We start from the raw sequence: 22,907 nt of genomic DNA, 5'->3' as shown, positions 1-22,907 counted from the left end.
CAAATCCAGGGTAGCCAGTTCTCCTGACAGCTTCAGGAGAGGGCCCACGTTGTCCCTAGTCTTTTATTTGCAGTGTACCTATGGAATCCCTTCCTCTTATCTTTAATATTCCTAGTCAAGTTTAATTCTAACTGGGCCTTAGTTTTCCTAACCTGGTCCTTAGCTACCTGGACAGCATCCCTGTATTCTTCCCAGGCCACCTGTCCTTCTTTCCACCTTTTATAAGCCTCTTTTTTCCTTCAAAGTTTCCTCAACAGCTCCTTATCTATCCAAGGAGGTCTCCTGGCCTCCTGCTCCACTCCCTGCTCGTTGGGATGCAACACTCCTGAGCTTGCAGCAGGTGATCCTTGAATATCAACCAACAGTCTTGGACCCCTCTGCCCTCTAGGGCTATTTCCCATGGAACCTTATTAAGCAGGTTCCTGAAGAGGCCAAAGTCTGCTCACTTGAAGTCCAGGGCAGTGAGCCTCCTTTCCAAGTTAAAACTCAAGTCTTTTCAGTCCAGTTTTCTCACAAATATTTACAAGGACTGAGAACACAAAAAAAAAAAAAAATCCAAGGGAAATGAAGGAGAAATGACTAACCATTAAAAAAAGGGGGCAAAGGGAAGGGGGAGCTCTAATATTTGATCTAGACTGTTAATCAGTTGTATTAATGACTTTCAGGCCTTAGTCAGGCAAGGGCTAATGGTTTGGCTCAGCCAAGCAGGTGCCTCAGTTTAGGTGAACGAAGCAGTCAAAAGCAGAAGTATACAAATTCTTCCACCTCAAAGCATCAAAGGCTAGGGACATGTTGTTCTATAGCATAAATAAAGTCCTAAACTGCCATCAACTCCTCTGTAAGCTTACATGTGAGTGGGAAGCTTCCTTGGGAAGGCAGAGGGATCCCAGAGGTCCCTTGGCTTTGTGTAGAGGCTAGTACTTTAATTTAGCCCGAGGATTCAGCTTGCTCTTCATCTATGTGGCCTCAGAGCAGAATATGAATGTAATTGTGTTTTGGCCAAATATGAATGTAATTGTGTTTTTGAAATCACCTCTCAATGGCAAAATCTGTCTCAAATGGTACTACTTCAGCTGAATTATCCACAGTTTTGTCAACACTAACATAAAGACTCATTTTAAAAGACTTTGAAGCATTGTTTGAATTTTGGCTTTCTTACCAAATTACTAGATTTCTCATATTTGCATTCTTCCAATATTTCATAAAAGTAATAAACTGTTGTACATATTTACAGAATAAAAATTATGTTGCCTTCACTGTAGAGAACACAAAATACATGTATTCGTATTCACACAGTCTCATCATTACAGACCAACCTTTAAAGAAAAAGGAAAGTTAGAAACATTGTATTTCACATGGAAAATTGGGAGGTGGCAGGGAGCAAGTTAGAATGCAAATATACTGAAAGCAAAACTCCTGTTTCTGTAACAAACTAATTTTCGTAGAAGCACTGAAGTGCAATACAGACAGAACTAATGAGGTCTTCCATACTTTTCTAGTTTCAAGGAGGAAATCGTTAGTAATTTGAGACAGATAAAGAAATCCACTAATTAAAATATTTTGAGATGAATGGTAGCTTCCAATTATTTTCCTGATTTGACACAATCTAGCAACAATATAGCATAACAGTATTTCATGCAATATCAAGAGATTAGGTAAAAAGAAAATACAAATGGAACTGGAATTTTGAGGACCAGCCCATTGCTAGATTTATCACACTGAGTTTAAATTAATACACCAATGAATAGGGGGAAGTTTAACATTCAGGAATAACAAAATTTTAATAAGAATTGAAGGTTGTAAAGGAGAATGTTAAGTATTAATGGTTTCGATGGATGTACCACATCAACTAGATATTGCACATCTTTTTTTTTCTGTAGTTTATGCTCTTTGTTAGAGGTTTTACTCTTTGTATGCAATTTACATGTGTCTTATTTCTTATTCCTAAATATCTACAAATATAATAAAGCAAGGAGCTCAAGTTTTCTCACTCCAAAATCCATCACAAGTCAGCAGGTCTGCCATCCAACTGGTATAAATGGCTGTATAAACTTCTCATCTTGAATATAATTTAACATAGCACCGCAATAACTGCTGAGAGCATATCCAAAGTCATTGGTAAGTTAACTGAAGCATCTGCAGAGTTACTGTAAGAGTTTAGCCACTCTAGTAACATGAGCTGGTGAGACAGGGACGTAGTGGAGCTGCTACCCAGCTAGGAGAGTGCTATCTCAGCATAATGCACCTGGGTTTAGCCACTTAAGACAAGCTGCATCTCAGTTTTATCATTAGTAGCATGGATGTTAAATATTTGTCTCTATCCTGATGCATTGCCAAGTATTTAGAACATTTTGAAAGCTATAGAAATACAGATGATCCTTGTGACTATCAAGCAAATGCTTAGCTGCTGTTATACTATGCAAGCATAGTGAATAATGGCAAACAGTAAAGACATTTTAAGTTGCTCACTACTTCAGCAAGCTGACAACTTCAGGTTTTGATTAAGGTTTCCACGCTGCCCAGCCAATCGCTACGGGAAGAGGTGGGAAAAATACATAAAAAGCTCATTTCATCATGTAGTGTTTCTTCAGACAGACCCAATAGTGCTGTAGATTAATAGTGCTTAAAAACAGTAGCATGAGAAAGGACCAAACAAAGGTAAAAACTATTAATTAGAGAACTTGTTTCATTGAGGAGACCACAAGGACCAGGTGGCAGAAGTTACAAGAGCAGCTGATGAGGTAGGACTCTCAGATAACATGCAAAGGCTGGGAGTCACAGGCACTTACAGTGGTGGCAGGGCATCGCTGCCAGTGGGAAGTTGGAGAACTCAGCAAAGGGGAGGGGGAGGGGGGTGGCTGGAGTGGTGTTATCCAGCCACGGCCTGGCAGAAACTACTGCTGTTGCTACTGCTAATGATGAACACCATATGCTTAGCTCTTAGTATATAAAATAAGTTACATTACAACTGCCTATGAGTGAATCAACTCTTCTTTCATTAAAATTAGACATTGATGCCCATGCATATTTCCTTGAAGCTAGTACAAGGGCAATAATATTTTAAAATTTAAATATCCTCCAACTATGTCTTTCTTCCAATATTCATCATCTTATCACCTTGTTCCATCCTAAGCTTTATTCAGATACAGCATGTAGTCATTACCTTCTCCCAGAAAATAATCCTTAGAGAAGAAAAGGAATGAATATGATCATTGAGATAGAATTTTATTTTTAACTTCCATGAAATGAACTGGTTCAAAGTAAACAGTAGTTAAAAATGTGTTTTTAACAAATGTGTTATGACATAAAATGTGGTTTTGTCATTTTGGCCACCATGTATTAAATTGTCAGGGAAAAGGAGCTAAATGGATCCGCTTACTGCCTTTTATAATTTCATATCCAAACAACTTATTCTGGGGTGCTGCTAAAGGAGATCAAATCAATGGACATGAAGTTTCTTTAATTAACATGATACTGCAGACCTATCTGCTCAGATACTTTAGGAATACTTTAAAGTTTCACCATTTAAAACAATTACTTTCACAACTACGTACTCTTGCACAGCTGTGAAACAGAAAGACATTACTTTTCTATTTCAGTCAACATCCGACCCCATTTTGTAAGTACATTACATATATGTAAATTTTGTAGCAGTCCCTAACTGCCATATGGATGCTTAAACACAGAAGCAGAGGTGATTTAAGATTTTGCCACGTCTTCTCCTGCTTCTGGGTTTTCACTAAGATCAGCTTTACCGGCTACTGTCAAATGAAGCAAAGCTCCTGAGGAGCAGTATGGTGTCAGTGCAGGTAGGAGGAGAGTGATGTAACTGAATGCTGCAAAAGATCTCTTCTTCATTCTTCTTTGGACAAAAGAAACTAGTATATTGTTTCAAAGCCTGCTATAAAAAGAAAACTGGGGAAAAAAAAAAGAAAAGGAAAAAAGAAAGAAAAAAGAAAAGAAAAGAAAAAACCCCAAACTGGTAATGGGCCCTTAACACAGAGACAACCCATTGCAGCACCTCTATTTGTTTTATGCCAAGACCATTTCCTATCCACCTGTTCATTCAAAAAATAAAGCTAACAGTACCCAGTTATTGTGAATCAGAATCACAGGGAAAACTAATACCTTGGCATGCAGCCTGTAGGAAAAAAGAGCACAATATATTACTTCCGTCATACATGTAAGAACTCCAGGGGATCATTTTCATACACTTGAATGGGCCACTGTTAGCTATCAGTAGTTGATTGGCCAAATTAACCCCAGGTCTACCTCCAAAATGATTATGATTGCATAATATAATTAATGATGACACTAAGGATATTAGGCTCAGAGGGGTTTTGTTTGTTTGAGCGATAGATTCGGTCCATTCAAGGGTAGGTGCTCATGGCATGCTTTTGGCTTATGCATCTACATGAAACCCTTCAGATAATCGCATGGCTCATGGTAATTCTGGAGAAATGGGGAAGGGAGGGGAGTCTCTTATGGATTTTAATCTTGTTTCTTCCCTAATAGAATGGAATTATCTGAACACTTCTTGGTTAAACTCTAGTCTATCATTTTACTTAGATGTATCTAAGCAGTCATCATAAAGCCTAGACCATAGTAATAGGTTGGCAAACTTAATATTGTCATCTAGAGGCAGCAGGGAATGTCTGCAGCAGGTATTTATGGCATGTGTATTTGCCTTAGTAAAACATTTAGAGGCTTTATGCACATATAACAAAAGGGGAGCTGGGGGGAAAGAGAGAGGTCGGTCTAAATTACCAGACCAAATCTGAGCCCTGACTTCAAAGTTTAGGAGTCTGAGTGACTACAGATCTAAATCTTGCCTGCCACCAGCCAGTGCCTCTAAAGAAACCAGCACCTGAATTTTGAACCCTTGAAGTTAAAGACTTTGAAATTTGGCTCCAGTTTTAAAAATTTGCATCACTTTCTTTTTGTCATCTCATCCCCATCTATCCCTTAAAAGAACCATAATAAGAGCACTTTGAAAATTCAGGATTTTGGAGTTTAATTGGTAAACAGCCTCGAATACAGTGCTGGCTTCACCTCTAACCTTACATCGTTCCAGCAAAGAAGCAACACACATTCCTGGAAGGAGTTGCAGCAGCTGGCTCTAGAAACCTAAAATACAACAAGATTTTACTCCTCAAACATCTTTCCATTTGTGTTTAAAAGTGCCAAAGAAAGAGATAACACAAGAAGAGGCAGGGTTGTGGCTAACCCCTTACTGGAGAGATTATTCAAAACAGAAGAGAGGGTTTTAATTTTTCAAAAGTTGCTCCCCCTTCATTCAAAAGCAGAGACAAGTGAAAAAAATGCATGGCCCCTGAAGTAGTTTTTCTAATTCTGAAAGTGATCTTCCTTGAGACCCCTTCCCCTACCACCAGAGATTTAAGTGTTACAGTTCACCCACGATGAACCAAGCAAACAAAAATCTGCAAGCCTGGCACAAAAATTCTTAAACCAATGCACTTTATTAAAGTATGCAACGTCTGTTTGGTGGGTTGACAGGGTGCGTTATCGCATGCACAAAGCACAACCTTCAGCACTAGATCTGTCGAGAGACTTGTTCACATTTTTGGAGAGAAAACCAGCCAGTTCCAAAGTGGTTTTGGTTTTATCTTTTTTTTTTTTTTTTTCCTTCCTAGCAGTTAGTTCCAGTGTATGTGTAACTTTAAAAGAATCCCTTCTAATGCCACATAAGAGCAGATTAAAAGTCCTTTCTGCAAAGTTGTTGATTAAAGACTAAAATCAACAGTTCAAGACTGATGTTCACTACTGAAAGAAATTTTGGCCTATGAAGGAATTGCCCTTCAATTGTTACTGGAAAGATGGTAATAATACCCTCTCTACTCGTTATTCCATTGTGACTACATGTCACATACGGAAAAAACAATTGTCAAGTGAAAAAAGTTAATGCTGGACTGCACTAAAAGCTTCATTTTCTTGTCTTCCTTCTCATATTTACTTTCCACTTTCATTGTCATATAGTAGCTGATATGATTAAAATAAACTGCAGTTTTATGAGACAAAATGCAAACTCTACTGGGAGTTCCTTGTTCTTTATTTTCTTTTTCATTCTTATAAATGCATTGTACTGTAAATTACAGGCATTGTATTTATAGTTCTCTTATATCGCCTAAGAATAAACATCATAATTAGTTTACTTAGCCAATTTTTCCACTGCTAAGGTCTATCCACTTGTTTTAAACATGGCAGCTACTTGACAGAGTATAATGATGGACTTTAATCACTGCTGTGCATTTTCTATTTGTAAGCACTCAGAGAAACACAAGGGGCATCATCTACAAGAGTTCAAGCTGAAGTCATTTGACATGAATTCACAGAGAATAATTGTGGAATTATTTGTGTAAAACAGGATATTGAATAGTGCAACTGCCAGTCCAGGCAGTTCAATAATCCTTGTGTAGCCAGAAAAATCATAATGCTCACCTCTTACCAACATGACACAGTTAAATCATTTGTGAAATCTTTGTAGAAAGCTCAAACATCACTAAACTCTAACTGAAGCTTGCAGACAAGTTGCAGAGAAGGAGAAGAACCAATTGTATCCCAGTGCTTTCTCATTTCTCGAAAGCAGTGGCAATCAAACCTTGAGTTTTTAAACTAGCTAAATAAAAATAAAAAAAATAAAAGGAAAAATGCATTTTCATTTTCTAATATTTAAAAAAGAACCCCAACTGTCTTCCAGTTTGTTTTTTTGGGGGGTTGGTTTCGTTTTTTTTGGGGGGGTTGGGTTTTTTTTCCTCACATAGAAGTGGAAAGCATGGTACAGACTGGAAGAGATAATATTTGCTACTCCAAACCCAGGAACAGCAAATGAGCTGTTTGCTTCAAGGCAATTCTGCTTTGCATTACCTGGCCACTTTCTACCCAAAGGACTCAGAAGCAAAGGGGGGCCCAGATGACATTAATGGGCCAGTTTTAGCCTGCCTGACCCTGAAACACAATGTTTTACACATGTGGCGGCAATGGTGGTGACGATTTGGCAGAAGGGAACTCACAATAGGACCAAGTATCCATGGGAAAGAAACCAAATCAGAGGTCACAAGGAGCTCAGGGACTGGAGCTAATGGGGCAAAAAAAAAAAAAAAAGAAAAAAGAAACAGGACAGAAAAAATGGTTGACAAGAGGAATGCTGACTCTGAAAGAGAGTCAGAGTGAGAAAAAGGGGGCAAGAAGAGAAAACCAAGCTCAATTATATTGATTAAGAAATATGAACACTACCTGCAAATACGAGCTGGGGAGTATTACCTTCGGGTTTACAGAAACGTGTTCCTTGACTGCAGACTGACAGGGAGCAGGTGAAAGGGAGGTTGTGTTGAAGGACTAGGAGGAGAAAAAGCAGCTGCAGAGATGCATTAGTAAAACTGAATTTCGACAAGGCTTAATTCAGCGTGGAAATAGTCCTGACAATGTCTAGAAAGAGCACCAAAAAAGTCCTCTTTCTCTGCTTACAGCTAGATACTCAGTACAGCAAGTTGCCAAGCCAAGGCCTTAGAGAAGGGATGTAGAGTCATTTGGTAATGAAAAATGCCTCTGAGGAAGGAAAAGACATACATGCATTGTGAAGAAAAAGACACAGCCCCTGGATTTATTATAGATATAATAATTAATAATGACCCATTTTTTCCCCCTATTCCAGATTTCAAAATTCCTTACTCACTTTAATTAAGTTCACTCTAAAAATAGAATGCTGTAGAACAAAGAACTTTTTTACTACTTTAAAAATGCAAGCTTACTCACTAGCTAGGATTTTCCCAGCTCTCAGTGCTTTGGTACAAAGAGCTATTATAACACGATATAAATGTGCTATCAATGGAAGACATTTTTAGATAAAACTTGATAATGTAACATTTACTGATTCCATCTGTCAAGAGAGATAAAAAGAAAGAGACTTCATAGCAAAACACACAGGAAATGTAACGGCAACAATAAAAACAAGTACAAGCAGTGTAGACTCCACTTGTTGACCTACAATCTGTATTCGTTAAATTCTTTCCCATAGACACAGGACTCGTTTTCTTCACCAGTATGGCTCTAGGATCTCCAGTTTCAGAAATACAATTATATTTACTTGGCAGCATTCAGAAATTATTCACATTATGTATTTTTAAATCTCCTAATTCTGTCTTGTGTACACAACTTTTAATGACAAAGAGCAATACTGGGCTATACAGTTGCCTAAGCACACAGATAGTCAGATGAGATCTTCTGCAGAGACACCGAGAAGCCCGTCAACAGTGCTCAGCTCAGAAGCCTTACATTTCCCTTCTGCATCATGAACCTGATTTAAATTCAGAGCAAAGACTAGCATCCCCAGTAAAGAAGAGCAGAGTTGCTCTTTAAACAACTTTTGTAAATGCTTCCTGTGCTAACAAGGGGGCTTAGAGTTTGCTTAGGTGAAATAAAGCAGACGGACAGACATCCCCATATCCTGCTTTGATTCCAAGATTCAATAATGAACAAGGGTGTGCAAAGAAATTAGAGCAGTGGAAGTGCCAAAGGTATCCCTTGGAGATGCATATATCCTGTTGTCATGTAAAAGAGCTTGTGAATGATAAAGAAGTAGAACCCAATTACAACTGGTTCCATGGTAATCTGAACCAAGGACTAACTATAGACTTTGGATGGTATCATAGTGCACAAAGTAATTAATTCACCTCTTCTTTCCCAAAACATACTAGGAAATTAATTTCCAATGCTAGAATTAATTTGGCACTAAAAGATATGAAAGCACTTGGAATTACCTGGCAATCACTTTGAAGTTTTGTCTTGGAATCAGTGCAGTAGTATGTGCTACCTCACAGATAGAGAGGCATGGGCTCAGAAACACTGTTACCATGAAAACCTACACTGTCCATGCCTGTCACTGGAGAACAGAGCTTATCCCAACACATGGTCTTCCTTTCATGGCTTTTCCACCCTTAGGAACAGTGGAAACCACCTGGCAAGAAGAGAGCAAAGTGCAAACCTCTGGTGTTTAAATGGACCAACTCCCATTCTTGGTGTTCTGGAACACAAAGAAAGAGGTAATAACCAAATTAAAAGTGAATAAGCTCTTTTCAGCCCATTATACCACTCAATGAACATAAACATCATGGCTTTGGGAATAGGTGGTGATAAGAATAAACTTAGCCGTGTCAAGTAATTATCCATGCTGCAAGTCTAAAGCTAAGTCCACCCTGTAAAGCAAGTAAAAGTCAGATTTTAAGTGATTTTAGATTAATTTTCTATGTTTGGGCAGTGAAGTATTCCTAAAAACATTTTCACTGAAGCTTGAATTCTAGTTAATGAGAAGAATTTTACACGCAAACTATCTTAGACTGCTCAGAAATATTCTCACTAATTATCTTTTTTTACTTCTATGGCCACAATTTGTAAAACTATGTGCAGAAACATCATCAAGATTTTAGTACTGTCAGCCTCACGAACTCACCCTCACAGATGATACCAGCAAACCAGTAAATGGTTGAATTTGCCCTAGGATTTCAGCTATGTGGGGAAATTTGAAGTTGTTGAGTAGAAGTCTTCCTTATTTTAAAATGCTTCTGAAAATAAAAAACCCTCCACAATTCTGTTGGAAATCAAATTTTTGAGAATAGGTGCTAAAATAACGTGATGTGTGTGTAAGGATGTCACTAGATACCCAGCAGTAATTTACTAAATCTGTTATGGATTTTAATTTTCATCTCTCCACTTAACTCTTCTTTCAAGTAGTCTTTTTGTCTTCTTTTTCTGAGCCTCTGCAAGTCAGTGAGCCCTTAAGAGACATTAAGCAGCAAGGTACTGCATTACATCTCCAGGGTGCAAGGAAGATTTTCACCTCAAAATCCACAGCTGGTGACATTGGACCACTGCAATGGGTCACACTTCAAGATTTTGGATGTGGGGCAGAATGTGGACAACATTTGATTTATCTTTTTTTCACTACTTGTTTCTTAAAGAAGCCCCTTTTCAAATAAAAAGCTAAACCTTTTATGAGAGGTAGGGATGTGGCAGAGACACCCTCCCACATCACATCTGACTTTTGTTTTTTAATTATAAAGAAACCTTATCCTCAAAAAATGTTTACTAATTAAACTTAATTTTCTGAATTACAGCTTTTTTTTGCCTGGTAGAGAGTTAAAAAAAAACCCAACCCTTGAGAAATGGAATTTTGCCTGTAGACTGATGACTACAGATCACATTTCTAGTGGGCTTATAACCTGCTCCAGTGAAAACATAATTTTTAATTTGCTTTTAGGGTTATTTATTTTTTTATTATTACACTAAGGGTTTATAATTTAATGTCAAACGTAATTTTGCACGAATTACGAGACTGCACTGTGATGCTGAAGATAAGATGTATGTGACTGGTTGGCATGGCCTCAAACTAGGTTTCTGAGAAAATAGATCACTAACTGGCAAGCTGCCATCCCGTACACTGCTTAGTGCAACTGAAACAAACTATCTTTTGCAAAAAGTTATACACAACATCCTCTCGAATAGCACAAAGAAAAATAAGCATCTTTTAACCATATCATATTTACCACTTCACACCACCCCAGCTACATTCGATGTTACCAATGCAGAATAATATTCAGTTTGTGCTGTTCTCGGGGCAGGGGCGTGAGGGGGGAGATGGATGGATATTTCTACATATTTATGCCTTAAAAAAAAAAGAAAAAGAAAAAAAAAGGGCATTTCGGGTACCAATTAAAATTCTAAATTATTGGTCATATCACTTCATAAAAATCACACCAATTTTGATTAATCGTACTTCAGCCATTTAAGAGCTGAAAAAAATATGACATTTTACTATGATGTCATTTTCCCATTCATTCCAGTGGTAAAAGTCCTCCACCACAGCTACAGAAAGAATAATATAAAATTAAAGCATGGAAACGATCAGAGGAAATAATTTTGACAATGAAGTAATTTCCTAGATTGGTTTTAAGTATGACTCCTTTGTCAGCTTTAAATAAAAAAATAAAAGATGCCATAATTTTATTGAACTTGCATGGTAAATGACTAATGTGCATATGTAAGAAATGGTGTCACTCAACTTAAAACCAAACCATATGCTCAAGCCTAACTAGAACAGAACACCCCAAGACTAAACCCAAATCAAACATATACACAGGAATCCCAAGCCAAAGTATGGTGTCTTCAGAACCAAGTATTACTGAACATAAAACCCACAAGAAGTGGGATGATGAGATATAGACATGAGAAATAGACAATATGGCCTTTCTTCAAATTTTCACACAAAGCTGTTTAGCAATATATTAAATTTCTTACCAGAAATATCTGTAAATTTTGAAGATTCTAAGTAATTCCAAAATTTTGTTAGATTTTTTTAATATTATTTTTGAGTGCAGTTGAAACTAAAGCCCTTACATATGTTTGTATTTTCATAGGTGCCAAACTGATGCTAGGATCTAATCCAATTTCTTTTGAAATCAATTGGAATTTTTCACTTGACTAAAATTCAAGCATCTGTTATTAGCAATTTCAGAGAGAGAGAGAGAAAAAGTAAAAAATAAACCAAATTGTGGAATCAGGACACCAAAATTTTCTCATTCCTCTAGCTTCTATTCCTCTAGAAGTTGAATTATTTGCAAACTATATGACTTCCCAAAAGGATACCAAAGCTGAGCAAAAGCAGCAGTGACAATATCCTTGTGAAAAATTTCTATCTAAGAAATGACAGTGTTCCCCATCAGTGCCAGGAACACCAATACTTCAAAAGTTCAGATACAAAGTTCCCACACAGTCCTGAAGTCCCAGCAGGATCTAAGAGCAGATCTGTGGAATTTCCCTTTATGGCAATTTACATCATCTCAAAATGCATTTTGACTGGAAACAAATCATCTGCTCATTAGGAAAGCTAAGAAAACTGCCAGATTTTGTACTTTTTTGCTTTTCCAAGATTCAAAGTCCTCGGTTCCTCCATGCAGATAGCATAAGGCCCCTCAAATAATACATACTCAGAACAAGAGCTACCCCTTTAGATGCAGAGTACATATTTTAATTGCCAATCTGCAAGTTAAGGAAAACGTAAGTTTAAATTTGCCTCTCCAACATACCAAGCCAGTAACTAAATGTCATACTTTTAGCACATTATAAAAAGAGGGAGTCCCCACTGAAAACAATACAGCTCAGAATTGTTTCGACTGTCAGGAAATGAAATTTCATGGGGGAAAAAAATTAATAGAATCAGAAGGGAATCGCTCTGCCTGGGCAGAGCTGTGTGGAATGAATCATCAGCACCAAACTGGTTTTGCTATAAAAGCATGCAACAGTTTGTGTATCTAGGACAACATTCATGTAGCAAACAGACATCAACAAAATTTGCTCAAGAAAAGCGCACATATGTTTGGGGTAGGGATCTGACCTCTCAGGAAGACGAGAGGCTAGGCTCATAGCAGTGCTGCGAGTAGGGCTTTCCTTTGGTCCTGACTGAGAGTCTGAAAGCAGCTCCTCTCATGGGGCTGACCCAAGCAAAGAAGGATTTGTAGCCTTGCACACCTCATTTACTAACTAGAAAACACAGTTGTAGCAGCAACTGAACTTCAATTTATTTTGGTTAAACCATTTTCTATAAGTAAAGACAATTTCTTACATATAGGTGACAAATTTGCAGCAGAAAGACATACACAGCTTTTACATGTTCGTTGCACCTTCCACTACTTGACCCCTGCTGCTTGAACTAGTCTGAATGCTGTGCAATCCCCTTTGGCTCACATTAAATAACACGAGAGCAGCAAAACAAACAAGATGTTTAAGACCTCAGGCATGTACCAAAGCACCAAAGGGCTCAAACCCATGAATCTCACTCCTCTAGTAATCCCAGGCAGAAGCAAGAGAAGGGCAACGAACTGCATTTTTTGTGCATATGATAATGTGATGTGTGGATTGTATTATATAAATCACTGAAGTCCTGATAATGAAACATCACAGCCACCACAGGAGACTGAAGCCATTTGTACAGTGTAAGCCAAGCACAAGAGGGGACAACACTGCAAACAGAAGACCTGGAAATGCTGGACCAGAAGAGTGGATTCTATCCTTTTAAAATTCATGGATGGTTTCTTTGCTGAAAGCTTAATTTCACATTGCAAACTGTAAAAAGCAATCAGAAGCTAGATGGGTTTTCATTTTTCTGCATGTACGTGGGATATTTCACGAGATGGTTTTCGTGTCTAGTCTTGTACTACTGGGAGTCACCTGGATAAGAAGTCTTTATCATCTGTGAGCTGTGGAAATTCCTGGCAAGTGAACTTTAGCTAGCTCTAAAATGAACTACATTTAGGCCACCACTCTGTCCAAGTGTCCCGATTTTACTGGTGAGGGTCTAAAAATTGAAAATTATGCTTCCACAAAATGTTTTCATGTAAATATATAAATGCAAGCTCAGGAGTTTCTCTTTTCATAATGACTAAGTAATACAAACCTTCCAGTTTTGCTTAAAATATCCAAGTGTTTATCTCTTTCCTAAACTATGTGCGTAAAAAAGGGGGAAAGTGTGGGATGATTATGTTTTTTTAGTTCCTCTAATGATTGTACAGGAAATATTTCAAAAAGACTTCTGCAGACTTGTACAAGGTCATTCCCACTCCCAAATAATTTGATTAAAATATTTTTCAGTGCTAGTTAAGAGATTATTTTTAATATAGTTTCATTTTGCCTCTTATTCATACCTATATTCCACCACAGCAAGTGCCTTTCTGATCCCTCACTAAGCCACCAGAAGCATTTGATACTATCTCCTCTGCCAGCAAATGAGTAGGCCATGTCAATGACAGATTTTGGTGCTGTAAGAAGTGACTCCTGCATTACTTACACCTTTCTAATCCAGCAACAGAAAGGTGTTTGTCTAACTTGTCTCTGGGAACATTTTTAGTTGGCCTGGATTTTGACTTCATGTCCCTCCCATCTCAGAAGTCAAACATTCTCAGGCATACAGAAAGAACATTTTTCTTTTGTGACTCATCTAATCAGCCTGAGATCCAGCTCTTCTAAAATCTTTAAAAATGACAACAGAATTATTTTGTAATGTGATATTTTGCCAGAGTTTCTGCATGAATACAGCAACCCGTAACAGTGGCCTGACATAACCACAAGTCCATAGACCAGCATCCCCTCACCACATCCACAAGTCAGGTACCAAAGTGCTATTTCCCACTGAAACACATCTTAAGTCTCCAAGTTCTGAGCCCAAGTGCTGCACACCTCTCATTTTCACTCCTCTTCTTTTTTTCACAAAAAATAAATACACACACCCCAACACACAGACCAACACTGTTAGCACAATAACATGGACCTCTGGATTCTTGGCAGTCTTCAGTCTTGCAGGGTTTATATAGGGATGTTTAATCAGTACCATAACATTAACATATATAAAAAAGAAAATGGAAAAGCTATAAAATATGTCATCATCCCCCACATTTACACATGTCAAGAATCTTCAATTTCAAAAGTAACTAACTGAAACAATTAGGCTTTTTGCACTGTTTCTTGAAGTGGTATTTTTTTTTTTCCTTCAAGCTGCTTCTTCTGAAGTAACAGGTATATGGGAGACATTTTTAATTCTTTAATTTCCACTTCCCCCCCCCTCCCCCCCCCCCCGTTCTGTCTTCTCAAGATTTTTATGGCTTTCAGATGAGCAGCAGGAACAAAGCGGGCAGTGGACACTATCCTGCTCTGATCCTGCTTCTGCTCTGCTGTATGCCTATAGGCAAGCCTGTCTGTTCTTCCATCCTCCTTTCCCCTATAACTTTTTTCTTTTTCACATCTATTTAGACTGCAGTTCTTCAGGGCAGGGACTGCCTCTAAAACCATGTAGTTACCCTGTGCATAGCACAACATGGACTGATCTCATCAGGGCCTCTAGGCATTATTTAACATAAATGCAGATAGTCTGTGATCACAAGTTGCACAAAATGTGTGTGCCACACAGTGGTACACATTTCAAGTGTCTGCAAAAAAATCACTAAAGCTCTAGATTTTAAAAATGTTACTGTATGCTTTTTCCCCCTGAAAATTAAATGCATAAAAAAAAAAAAAAGTTTGAGGAAATCCTGAGTATGCCAATGAAAGACAAACTATTTCAACAGCATACTTTTACTTTTCTGACAAAGAATAGAAAATACAAGTCTGCCTACTCACTAACTCCATGTGAATCATTAGTGAACGGGATACTGTTACCCTTGGGCTGCTGTAATTCACGTACATGCCCTCCTTACTGTTTCAAGATCTTTGAATTTATTTTTTTCAGACAAAAAGCACGTATGGTTGAAATAAAAAATAAAGCAGATACAGATGATACTTGAAAGTTCAGTAGGCTGCTGTACAGCAATGAGTGGAGCCATTAGGGCAAAGCTACACTGTCCTGGTCAATATCTGCATAGCAAAAAAAACAACAGAGTTTTCAATATCTTGAAAGTAGAGAAAGTTTAGTGGTTCTTGGACAAAGTACTATTTTTTTAAGTATTAAACACAGGGTCTTCATTCTGTTTTCCCTTTCCAGCCAATTCCCATTAGTTTAATGAACGTTTCCCCTGCCTAAGTGCAGGCAGAGTAAAGCCCCATGTGCCTGTTTGGTAGTGTCCATTAATTGCATTTTGAAGAGGAGCACAGTCCAATCCAACAATGATGTCTGTTAGGAAATATATCTCTGTGCTAACAAGAAATGTCTTTCAGGAAACAAAAAAAAAAAAAAAGAAAGAAAAAAGCCTACTATAAGCTTACGTTCATCCATGCTCATTCTTGCTTCATTGTTTTGCATTATCCTAGATACAGTTTGATACCTTTGATTGTATAGCTCATTCTCTCCACACAGCACAATTGTTTTTGCAATGAGTTTAAGTATTTATGTTGCTAGCTTAAACAAAAAGCTATACCTATTGTGCTTTCAAAAATATTTCTAAAAGACAAGATCAATTTAAGTGGAACCAACTTCAAAATGAAATGTGCTTGCTACAACTAAAACCGCTTCATGTAGACTCAAGGAAAGGTGAACTTATTACTAGTTTAATCTAGCCATATTCAAGATAAAGCAGCTCATGTTTTCAGAACCGAAGAATCAAAATTATAATTGTTTTTGTCATTTGCACAGCAATTTTACTCCTGAATGAGTTGTTTTAGGCAGGAATTAATAAAAATTGCATGCGCTTCAGGTGCTGTGTAGCTCACCCTTTTCCACACAGCCCAGCCTGGAGCTGTGAATGCTCCTTTTCTTATTATCAGTTAATAATTCTCTCTCATTGAGGCAAATTAGGAACTTGACTGTGTTAGAGAGTCCAGAACGCTGCTAGAGGCAAAAAGGGGCTAAATGGCAGAAATTCCTCTCTGAGCAAGATGCATGAAGCACAACATTGTGTCCACCACAAAAGCTGCTCTGTATTTTTGATCCTTTCTAATTTAATTAGCCCAAGAGGTAGCGCATTAATTTGCCAAGAATTCTTCTGATGCGAAAGCTGCCCTCATTGCAGCGAAGGGAAAAAATAACCTGCCTGCTACAGTGGCATGCCAGTAATGAAAGGGGGTTATTTTTGTGTTACAAATGGCATTGCAGGGTTACAAGAGACCTTTAAACCTTTTTATCTCTGGTTGGGTCATATGTAACACAAAGCACTAATTAACCAATTCTGTTCCAGAAATCTTTTTAAATACTTTGAGTAGCACTGTTAGAACCCAGGTCAGAGGCACAAGTTGGGTTGGGTTGTTTTGTTGGGGTTTGTTTTGTTTTTTTCTTGGGAGGGTGGAAGGGAGGATGTAAAATCTTATGTGCTATATTAAAAAAATAGCATTTAAAAAAAAGAAACAATCAACAGCAGAAGTCCTGTTCTGTGGGACTCCACATCCCAGACATTTATCCTGGCTTTGTTTTCTTTATGTTTAACAATATTCTTTATGTGGGTAATCTGGAGCCTTCAATTCCCTCAGCCTGTCTCTTGGCTCTTAATGCTGTATTTGTTTGGTAAATTTTCTCCATGTTAATCTTCTTCATCAAATACTTGGGGTCAGATTTGAAATTCTTTGATCAAATCTACTACCACCCAAGCTTCTTCACTGCCATGTGCTTCTGATATATTCTTATGCACATTAACAGGTCATTTACTCATTAAAGAACAATGAAAAACATGCATAGTATGAGAAGTCCTGCAGGAGACTGAACTGTTTATTAAGTCTATGAAATAATTTCTCTCACTTGTTGGCTTTTTTTTTTAAAAGGTGATAAGAGTGTCTACAGGGGGATTCCTGTATGATGCACCATCTCCTTTCTGCTCCCTTGCTGTATTTTGAGGTTCAAAAATTACTCTGCAAAACAAAAGCTCTGGCATATGGCAATTCATTCTGTAGTACCAAGAGTAACTGACAAATTAAAGAGATTTCATGCTTTCCTCCAGAGAAATCAAAGGGCACAACAGCTCTAGAAAGTGCTAGTAGCCTGTGCCACTACTATTACTACTACACATCTCAAAGTCCAGCAATTGCTTAGGAGATCTGCACCCTTGAGGAGGGCAGCGTCTGGCCCTAGCTCCTTCAGAAGCATGCTACATACCTGGTTCAGCACACAGCCACTCTCACGATTCAGACTGAACCCTTCACATCAATACCTTAGATTCATGGAATCATAGAATAGTTAGAGTTGGAAAGGACCTTAAGATCATCTAGTTCCAACCCCCCTCCCATGGGCAGGAACACCTCACACTAAACCATGCCACCCAAGGCTCTGTCCAACCTGGCCTTGAACACTGCCAGGGATGGAGCATTCACAACCTCCCTGGGCAGCCCATTCCAGTGCCTCACCACTCTCACAGTAAAGAATTTCCTTCTTATATCCAATCTAAACTTCCCCTGTTTAAGTTTTAACCCATTACCCCTTGTCCTATCACTACAGTCCCTAATGAAGAGTCCCTCCCCAGCATCATTATAGCTGCCCTTCAGGTACCGGAAGGCTGCTTGTACCCATCTGCATGCCCTTAAACTTCTCTGCTAGAACAGTTGTAAAAAACAAACACTAATAACTTAAACTACAAGTAAATATTTCCCAAATGGGTTACAAAGTGTTTTCCTGGACCAGCAACAGCACAGGGGGAAGGGAGCATCATGGAGAGCATGCGGGATATGCTGGGGAGACGACTTGGCAAGTGACAGACAGAGGTCAGCAGGGATATTCAGGGCACGGGCAGGATTTAGTTCCTCACCATCACTAGCCAAGTGTGCTATTTACTTTTTAGCGGTTTTTAATTATGTGTTTTTCTGCTGCGTCTGAGGTCAGAGGGACCACAGAGTGAGCCACTTGCAAATCAAGTCTGAATACTTTATTTCAAGATACTTTTTCCTTGCATAATCATTTGGTGTATGTTTATATTTGCTTCTTTTTGTACCACATGGCACTAAAGTTCAAGTAAATGGCTTAATCAAATGGAAAGCCCCCTTCTCCTTAAAAGAAAATGCAAAACAAACAAACAAAAAAAACCCTTAAAAACGATGAAACTTTCAAAAAAAATAAAAACCTAATCAAACCCAAATACAGAATTTTTCACTTAATCAATTTATAAAAGTTCCTTTAACTACTTTTCACGTCAACATCTCCAAAGAGTAAAAAGAAATTCTTATAACAGTGTGAATGTTGCTCTTATACAGTATCATGTCAGAACTGGTGTTGGGTTTTTTTCCCTATCGAAGTGGCATCTTGTACTTAGCACCTTAGTACCTTGGTACGTTAGTACCAAGGGACTAAACCCTTCCCTTGGGTATCATCTTCCCATTTCTATTGTCTATCTAATACATTCCCATCACTAAATTTTGCATGTGTGTAATACATGACAGGAAGCATTGCAGAAGGATCACCCAACCACTCTCCGTAAGCAAAGAGAAACAAACCCTGGAAAGTTCACACTTCCAGACTGCAGCTCTGAAGGAATTGCTGAGGAACTGGGTCTTGGTTTGGCCTGGTTTACAAAGATATTGTGCTAAAGCTGATAAAGTGATGTCTGATGATGAACTCTGGAGCAGACGGCCTGTCCACAGGGGAGGAGAGCTGTGAGCTATTTGAGCATAGCCTTAGAAAACCCATTGGAACCACCCCATAAATAATGGAGGGAGACGACCATTGGATGGACAAGATGATGAGCTGGGCAAGAGCCTTGAAGTCAATGGGAGCTTTGGCATTGATTTTAATTAGGCCAGGATTTCAGCCAGTGATTTTCAGGCTTTTAGAAACCCATTGGGAAAGAAGCCAACCTTGGGAAGAAAGAAGCTGATCAGCAGGAAGAGGAAGCTCCCGGATTTCCCCATGGCAGCAGCTTCCTTTCTACCAGAGCTCAAAAAGTGATGAAGCTCACGCCTCGTCTCAGTGCAAATGGCAGTGGGACCTGAACCACAACAAACAAAACCAAGCACCGCGTTTTTAACTCCTCTGCATGATGTCTGGAGTGAAAAGTTACTAGAAGAGCCAACGTAGGTGAGGGGCTTTGCCAAAATCATCTGCAAATGCTCAAAAACAAAAAAGCAGAGAAGCACAAATTCATTTGAGTGTTGGAAATCACTATGAAAATGTTTAAAAGCTGTTTGTATAAAAAAAAAAAAATATTGTAAATGATTAAAAAACACCTCACAGCCACACCTGGAGAACCAGTACATCATACACTGCAGTGTTAGTAGTGCTTCCAGGGTTTGATATCCAGTGTTTTTTCTTCTGAAGTTATTGCTGAATGCTGAATTTTGAATTTCAGGGACACAGTTGGGTTCTGAGATAATGCTTAAGTGGCAAATTCACTTGCCTTTTTAATGCAGCTTCTGAAGAAAGGACAACATTTCTAAATAAGGGAAAAGAAATCTTTCTGGAAAAACACAGGATAAGAATGCTGACTACATTATCAAATAGAAGACATACAAGAATCACTAAGTAGGTTTACCAAAAAAATTTAATAAATTAAAAAGATAAAGCAAACTGGAGACGATCCTTTGGTGTTGGGATTAGTTTAGTGCCTCCTACAGTCAAGAAATTCCTTATTCCTCTAATCCTTATGTGCATACATTGTGCACCTGGTGGCTGCAACCCCACCTCCACTGCCCATGGAGGGAGATAACAGCATCGAAGCGTTGTATGTATTTTGGCATTTCCCCTTGGAGTGAGGACACTTCCACTAGTTAGGAAAGATTGCTCTGGCTGACTTTTCATTTGATCTTTAAAGATTTGGGGCCTTCATCATCATAACAACCACCACCATCATCACGTAAGATTTTATAGGATACGGACAAAACATTAGCTTAAATTTTCATCATCACTAAAAGCATGCCATCAGACCAGAAGAAGTCTGAAGAAGCCAAGACAGCAAACTGAAATTAGAAAAATGAAGTATTAAAGCAAAGTAAATTTCCATCTACACAGAGCTAGCTCTGCACATGTAGCATACAGTACTTCAATAAAGTAAGAACTGTTCTAGAGCTAGTTAATGCAATAGAGATTTGCTGCCTAAAGTTGTCCAAAAACCCTGGGAACAAATCTCATAAGAGTTTTCCAGCTGAAATTCTTGTTGAATTCATGGCTAAAAATGAAACTTTTAATCTCCATTTCATTTAAGAACAGTTATATCATTTTTTTGTCTGAAGAGCTCTACAAGCTTTGTGGGGATTAAATTAATCTTTGGGGACATTTGCTAAGGTAATATCATCATATTATCACGATATCAAACATCTCATTAGACAAACTAAAGCCAGCTTATGTATATATTTTTGTAAATATACGGATATCTATATGAATCTATAACTAATATGCATGTGCATGTAAATTTACAGACGTAAACTTGTGTTCCCAGCAAGTAGGTACCTGCTGTTATATTTCTTTTCAACTTACCTCTGAAAATATTCAGCACCATTGAAGCTGGAGGTCATAGCAACTTGCAAGCAAAAGGCAACACAAGTCTTTTGAGCTAATCACAAGACCTAAATCCTTTCTTGTATATACGGGATAAAAAACACATCAAAGGACACATGTCAAAGTGGATGACGTAAGTCATCTCCATTATTGGCATTTCATGAAACAGTGAAAGCAGCCTTAAGTAAACAGGGGGCTGGCAGAAACAAGTTAATTTAATAGAGGTGTCAGTTTTGAAGATGAGCACTTGTACTCTAGACAGACATAGTAGGGTATTTTTGCAAGCATGAGAGGTTCACCAATAATTATGCAGTGTACTCTGCAGATTTCACTGAATTTAAAAACTCTTCATTTTTTTCAAAAGCCATTTTCTTGCCAGCCATTTTAATTTCTCTAGCTACAGCAAATGCATGGACTTGAAATCTTTTTTTGGGGGGATGGAAGGGGGCAGGAAAGAGAGATGGAAAGGAGACATGGGGGGAGGGAGGGAACAGGGAGGGATTTGGAAGAAATATGTAGTTATCTAGTGCTCTACTTCAAGTAAATAAAACATCACTGACCTTCACAGCCCCAAAATATTAACATGCCACCTGCAAGAACCACCTTCAGCAACAACTCTAGAGATGGAACGCTTTAAATATTTTCAAGATGACAGATTGTTGCATAATATGAATATGCACATAGAGTAAACACACACCAAACCACACTGCAGAATAACTCTATAGTACATTTACAGGGAAGGCATCTCAAGTATCTCACCACTTAAATCAAGGTATGAATCAAGTTCTGCCCTTCAGAATTTGCAAGGATTTTCCTTAACTGCTTTGAACCTTATCTGTCTTATCTTATGGCGCAAGGGCCCCCCACTGCATCATAAACATTGACACTATAAAAGGAAGTTAGAACTAAGTTCTTCCCTTCTCCTCACATTTTTGCTTTAAAGATAGGCTGAAAATCATACTTTTTTTTTTTTTTGTAGCAAACAGAAGCAGATCAAGTATTTTAATTACTCTTGGGTTGTTTGCACTCATATAATTTTATACCCACATATCTTTAATATTTATAGCAGACACTGAAAAGATTTAACATATGTAACAATTTTCACCAAGTAACTCCACACTCTTCCTGAATACAAAGATGTAATTTGCCACCATTTATACAACCTGCTAAAAATCCAGCTAGTAATTCATGTGAACAAGTTTCTCCTATAAGATTTTAATTAAAAAACAAATGCCTTGCGCACTTCAAACTGTAATATCCTGTACATGTATTTTAACTACTGCCTGATCAGAGGAGGGGGTGGTGTGTAAATAAGATGCATTCTCACATCTGAATATGTTCTGTGTAATTAGCTGAGCACAATAAAATATATATTTTAAGATGACACTAAAATAGCAACCCCAATGAGAAGCATGTAAAACATGTAAAAAGTAATAACAATCAGTGAGACCAAAAAGAAAGACAAAGTCAGGACTAAAGCAAATACTACTTACAGGGCAGCAATTTCTTAAGTTTTAGAGAAAAGTTCATATTCTTTTCAGAATACTGTGAGGAGTTTTTCAGAAAGGAATCCATAAAACAGGAAATTTACTGTAAAATTGACATGGTACCTCACATGGGATCTGGTGGTTGTTTTACAGCAACTGCGTGTACTTGCTGCTTCAATGAATAGGAAAAAAAGGAAGTTATGAATTTGATGCATAGAAACAGCCTCAAAATGTATTTCTTTCCTCAATACCTCCTAACTAGCATGTCCCAATTGCCTTAGGAGCCCTTTCATATTAATGAGAGGTTAAAGCAGTCACTTTTGGATACTTGCTTTTTTTTTTGTGTGTGTGTATATATTGACACTATATACTGGCTACAAAAAGCCATCTGCCAAAGGTGACATTTTGCCCTGAGATGCCTACACAGAGCTCAAATTAAAGTCAAGAGGAGTGGTATGCACATATCTGAAGGATAGCTATCCGAAAAATCTATTTCTTAAGTTGCTGAAAATCTCCCT

This window comes from Pezoporus occidentalis, unplaced genomic scaffold, assembly GCF_034315485.1.
Source record: "Pezoporus occidentalis ecotype Australia unplaced genomic scaffold, CSIRO_AGI_Poc_V1 ctg54, whole genome shotgun sequence".
Lineage (NCBI taxonomy): Eukaryota > Metazoa > Chordata > Aves > Psittaciformes > Psittacidae > Pezoporus > Pezoporus occidentalis.
The sequence above is the reverse complement of the archived record's forward strand: the minus strand, read 5'-3'. Positions refer to the sequence as shown.